We start from the raw sequence: 6286 nt of genomic DNA on the forward strand, positions 1-6286 counted from the left end.
TGTTCAGGTCATTAGATCAAAGGTCAAGGTCACAGTGAGTCAAAACAGTTTAATGATTTCCGGATGATAACTCAAGAATGCTTACGTCTAGGATCATAAAACTGCATAGGTACATTGATCATGACTTGCAGATTACCCCTATTGATGTTTAGGTCACTAGGTCAAAGGTCAAGTTCAAATTGACTCAAAGCAGTAAAATAGTATCCAGATGATATCTCAAAAATGCTTACGCCTAGGACCATTAAATTTTATAGGTACATTGATCATGACTGGTATATAACCCTTATTGATTTTCAGATCACTTGGTCAAAGGTCAAGGTCACAGTGACTCATAACAGTAAAAAGGTTTCCTGATGGTAACTCAAGAAAAGCACGGCCTAGGATCATGAAACTTCATAGGTAAATTGATCATGACTGGCAGATAATCGCTAATGATTTTCAGGTCACTAGGTCAAATGTCAAGGTCACAGTTACAAAACATGTATTCACACAATGGCTACCACTACAACTGACAGTCCATATGGGGGCATGCATGTTTTACAAACAGCCCTTGTTTGTCTTATATAGGTAAATATCATCTCTGTCAATTCTAGGTTAAGTTTGAAAGTAGGTAATATGTGGTCCAAACTAGGTCAACAAACCAAATCACAGAAAAGGTTAGTAAACACTCCAGAGGTCAAATTTTCTTCCAGATCTTCATGAAAATTGGACAGAATTGAATGTTATCGCGATGAAATAAAGTTTCTGTTTGAAAGTTGGTAGTTTGTAAAAAACTAGGTCATAAGGTCAAAATATAGAAAACTTCCTTTACCTTTCCTACAGGTCACATTATCTTCCTGATTTTCATGAAAATTGCTTACAATGTCCATCTAGATTAAATCAAAAGCTGAATTTGCAAGTTTGTCCTGGCAGGCTACAGCTAGGTTACAACTAGTAAAATCATACACAAGTTTTTGACGCTATAGAAGGAGTTTTGGGTGAGCGATACAGGGCTATCTTGTTTTAGAACAGCCTGTAGTAAGAAAGGGAAGGTATTGTATTTGTTTCAAAAGTTACATGTTATTGTTATTGGAAGTAACTGAGCAATTATATGATGTCATAGTTTTGGTTATTTTGCTCACTTGTTATGATGTGACAAGGTGAGCTTTTGTTATCACTCTTTGTTGTATTTTATCCAAAGTTTATTTTGAACACATAACATATCATTTAACAATGTTTAAATTTAGGTGTCACCTCTTTTCCAGATTCTTATGAAACTAGTCACCTCTTTGTCATTTTGGTTTCATTTTCTATCAAAAATTAGGGAAGTAGGTCAAATATAAGAAAAGGTCTGTTAATACTTTAGTGGTCACATTCTCTCTCTGATCCACTTGTAAATTGGTTAGAACATTATTTTAAATGCTTTCAAAGTCAAGCATGAAGGTAGCATATTTAACATTTAGGTCACAATGTCTAGTCTCAATGATTAACAGGTCACGTTCCAAATGGGTCATGTGCTTCCAAGCATTTGATCAATAACTAAAATCATTAAAATCCATGTTAAAACTTACATTTTTTACCTGATCTTCATGGCAGTTGATCAGAATGTTCAAATAAACAAAAGTAGGATCTCGGTAACAAGACTCAACTAGATCGGATGGACGCAAATAGTATGTTCATACTCACAATGCCTTTTTTTCTAGATCTTCATGAAAAATTAGTTAACACCACTAGGAAACAATCAGTTTCAGGTGAGCCACATTGTGCTGTTAAAGCTATCTATGTATAGTATAGATTGTTACAAAACATTGTTTATCAATAAAAATAAATGAAAAAAATGGCTTTCTAAAACTTGTAGTCTTGGATGATATATTCATCAACTTGTAATCTACGACAATCTTTTGAGAAGAAAAACAAAGTTTGATTATTATTATACCCCAACATACTGTGATTCGGGGCTTGCACAGGAATTCTCAATTATGTTCCTCGAAAAATAATGGGTTAGCATATTTTTGCTGTTTTATCCAGTTGTCTGGACCATTTCTCCCAAATGAATTTTAAGTTCATATATGAGATATTCAGGTAAATAAATTTCATTGAAGGGATGCAGTGTCCAAGAACGAAAACGATTGCACCACAACCATTAACTATTGACCTGCGGATAAATGACAAGCAATAAAAATTACACAATTGCGGTGATGTAGATTAACTTAAATGGATGCTTATTTATGTTATGCTTTCCGGTGATTTATACAGAAATATCAGTGAAATAAACTGGTATTTCACTTTTTTAAACAGTGATAAATAACAGTGAAAATATCGATATTTTTCGCATTTTTTCTGGGAAAATCGATATGCCACCGAATCCAACAAATATCCTTTATATATCCATCATCTTCAAAAGCATCGTCAAACCAGTACTTTCGGTACTTTGATTTATTTTGGTCGACTGGTAATTAATTTAACAATTTAATTTTAACAATTTTATAACGTTTATAACTAAATGCATGTTTTCGCCTGTATGAAAAATATATTCAGTGTTGAAATTGTTTTTACAATCAAACCTTAAAAATGAAATAAAAATACAAACTTTTCAAACCAACTTAAATGATATAAACACATTAAGAATTATCAATAAATAAATTTTGATTAAGCATTACAAAAGTTGTGTTTCATTTGTACAATTATTACTAGAGTATACTTGGTACACATACTCATAACGATTTCGAAAACGCAAAAAAAAAACAATATTAAGGAGAAGCTCCCATTGAGGGGTTTGTACAAATACGAGTCGATCGCTAAATCGCGATGTTCATTGAACAAACTCTGTTTCGCAACTTCGATATCTGAATAAACAAGGACAATGACTCGTAAGCACTATGCGATTTCCCGAGATTACACGATGAATAATTTATATTTTTAACGAGCGTCCCTAACAAAACAGCGTAGTTTGCAGATTAGATTATACATTTTAAAATACAATGAGTGTTGTAACCGACAGGCATAGTGTTTACATTTTCAATACTGTTGTGAAACAAACGTGTTATGACCCGCTTACAGTCAGTTCAATGTTGGCAGTTTGTTTCTTTGTATGCGTGCTGGAGTAGATTGGATTTATCGTATCGAAAATGCCGGAGATTTAACCTATAGACACGATTACGCACATATGTTTAGTGCACAGAAACGTTGTTTGCATTGTGCAAAGAAATATATAATAATACGTTATGGCAATAAAACAGACATAAATGTAGCCACAATTGCGCCTCCTTTAGATCTTTACATTAACTGTGTAAATTAGGTTATATCCGGCATTAGATCACATTAGTGCGATTTCCAACCAATGAGTATTCCTACGCGCCGGCTAACCAAGTTATAGAATTTGAACCGTCAAGTTACTTGAAAGATAACAAATGATCCTAACAGTGATGGCAAATGCATTTAATTTAACATAACACACACATATGTAGTGATACAACGTATTTTATACCTTATTTTAATGGTAATGTTTAGCGAGGTATGCATTACTTATTGTGAACGAAATAATCATTAGAAGAAAGAAATATCAACATCAAACTACATCAAAATACGGTCCGACACGTAACGATCAAGCTGCAAAGCAGGTATCCGAAGAAAACCCTGGACGACGAAGGAATGACCACGACAGTAAGAGTGGCAGCAACTGATTCAGCTCAAGCATACGAAAAGAAGAGCAGCACCGCAGTACCAAGGGCACTATGGAAAGAAGTCCGACAGGAAGAACGAGACAGGACCGGCAAAGACAACAATGCGCATGAAGCCATGGCAAAAGAGATCACGCTAGACGAAATGGAGAACGCTATTAAACAACTAAACACAACTGAATATCCAGGCCCTGACAAATTACCCACGTAATGATTCAACGCCTCGGCAATACAGCCATCCAGACGATTTTAAACATCTTCCGTGTCAGCACCTCGTAGGGCAAGGTACCTCTGTGCTGGAAGGAGACTGGAATGATTCACGTCATGAAGAAATGGAAGAACTAATCAATTAGTAACTCTTGTGCTGAAGACCAATAAGGCTGGTAAGCGGCAACTTCAAAACTATGGAGCGCAATTTCAATTAACTCATACAGTAGACCTTGGAAACAGAGAGCGGCATATCGCCAAAGCAAGCCGGTTGAAGAGAATACAAGTGTACTGCAAATCAGACCGGAATACCAGAAAACACTCATTGACCAGGCTATCGTAGATGCAATCCAGGCCCAGAAGGTGACCCTTAAAAGCAAATCTTCGATAACTTGTGGAAGGGCGAGCTACGTGTGAAGCTTCTATGCAGTTGTATCTAAGGTAACATGCAAATGTTGTACCTGAAAAAGAGGATAAACCTTAAGTCAAGTAGACAAACTATGTTAAAAAAGTACTAATGCGTCAATGGGTCCCATTAGTAAGTGGTTTTTCTTCCACCCTACGCATAATCTTTATCAACGACATCATATCCGAACTAAATAAGTACAGGCAGCCTTGTACGCAGATGACATAGTGCCCAGGTGCAGTGAAGAATATGCAACAAGCGCCACATTGCATGTTTCTATCGGCACTATCTCAGCTTAGAGTTCCACGTTTTACATGACAATAAACAACTGGAAAGCCTCAAGCACCATTTTACACCCTCCACCAACGTAAATTCTGACAATTTTTAACTTTACATCATAAGGAAGTTGGCGGTAACACAGTAGGGAAATATCCCTAAGGCACATTAAAATCTTCATTGTAATACGGCACACGTTCCGTGATGACGGCTGTCCAGTCCAACCAACGGATTCTGGACATATTCCAGAACCAAGCTTTTGGCCTTATCACCAGTGCATTAAGATCCACACCAATTCGAAAGATTTGATAGAGCTCTGGCACCTTTACTCAGAAATATGGGATTTGTAAAGCCCTGAAGCAGATCACAGCGTACATTTACTTAGAATAATCCTTGATGCACAGAAGAGTGAACAGGAATAGGAAAACAGAAACAATCTAGCTTTGCCCGGCAGGGATGCGATTTCAAGATACATGTAATGAAAATCCCTGAAAATGTCGCTGGTGTTCAAAAGGGGCGCGACTTACCCTAAATTGTCCGAGGCTACAGTGGTTAAAGCATTCCAAACATCTTAATGCATTCAATAGAGCTACTGAGATTAAAACATTACAGCAACATAACAAAAATTGGATTCAAAATCGTTACTGCGATCAAAGCATTTCTAAAACATGTAAAGTCATTAAAAATATAAACAGCAACCTATTTTTTGATTTATGCACCATATTGTTCAGGCCATTTAATGAAGGAATATCAGACAGCTGTACCCCTTGTTGATGTTTTAGTATACATAGACCTTATAAGGTGTTAATTTTCGAACTAAGTACGTATGACACGAAGCCTGAAAGATTTCATGGAATACGTATTTACCTCAGCATTTGGAAATCGATATCGTAATTTTATATGGCTTTTGTTTATGTCTGCAAGAGCTGTATTTATAGGTTGACACTTGCATTGTTCGTTTCTGTTCGGACGTTCCGAGCATAGGGTATTATTTAGATGTTACGTTTTAACACGATCCAAGCCAATAAAACGGGCGTTAAACTGGTGAACAGAAAATTTCGTTTACAAGTAATGCAGTTATTACTTATGATCTTAAGTGACTTCTCACTGCATTTAGCTCGTGTTTCCCACGACATTTGGGCAACTAATTTCCTACTGTTTTTTTTATTAATGTCTACCATTATTTGACACTTATGCTAAATAATAACAATACTTACAATAATCAACTAATTCTCAGATATCAATTTTTCGAAATACGTATGACTAAATCATCTAGTTAAATTTCGACAAGCAATTTTTAATAAAGAGATTGACAATGTACATTATGCTGTTATATATTCGTATTAAAGGATCGTCAATTTTTGTTTCATGCTTAGAGAAGGATGTTCAGTATTTGAAGGCCATGGCACATTTTGACTGTTTTGTTTTAGTGTTCGCACTCCTATAAAATAAGAATTGATCAAGTACGACAATTTCATACCTGATATTGATTTTACTAAATACCAGGTAAAAAACCAAATACATAGATTATAAATGGACAGAGGACATAACTCCCACGGACAGAGTTGATTGGTCAACGTAAATCTATCGCCTTTCGTATCGCCAACGGTCTTATAAGCAGGTACATTTATTATGAAAAAGTATATGTGGCATTAGAACTTTAGGAAAGTTTCAGGAAAATTTAAAATCGTCAAAGATAAAAAAGACAACAACGAAAATTAATACCGATAACCAACAC

Source organism: Dreissena polymorpha, chromosome 9 (genome assembly GCF_020536995.1).
Source record: "Dreissena polymorpha isolate Duluth1 chromosome 9, UMN_Dpol_1.0, whole genome shotgun sequence".
NCBI lineage: Eukaryota > Metazoa > Mollusca > Bivalvia > Myida > Dreissenidae > Dreissena > Dreissena polymorpha.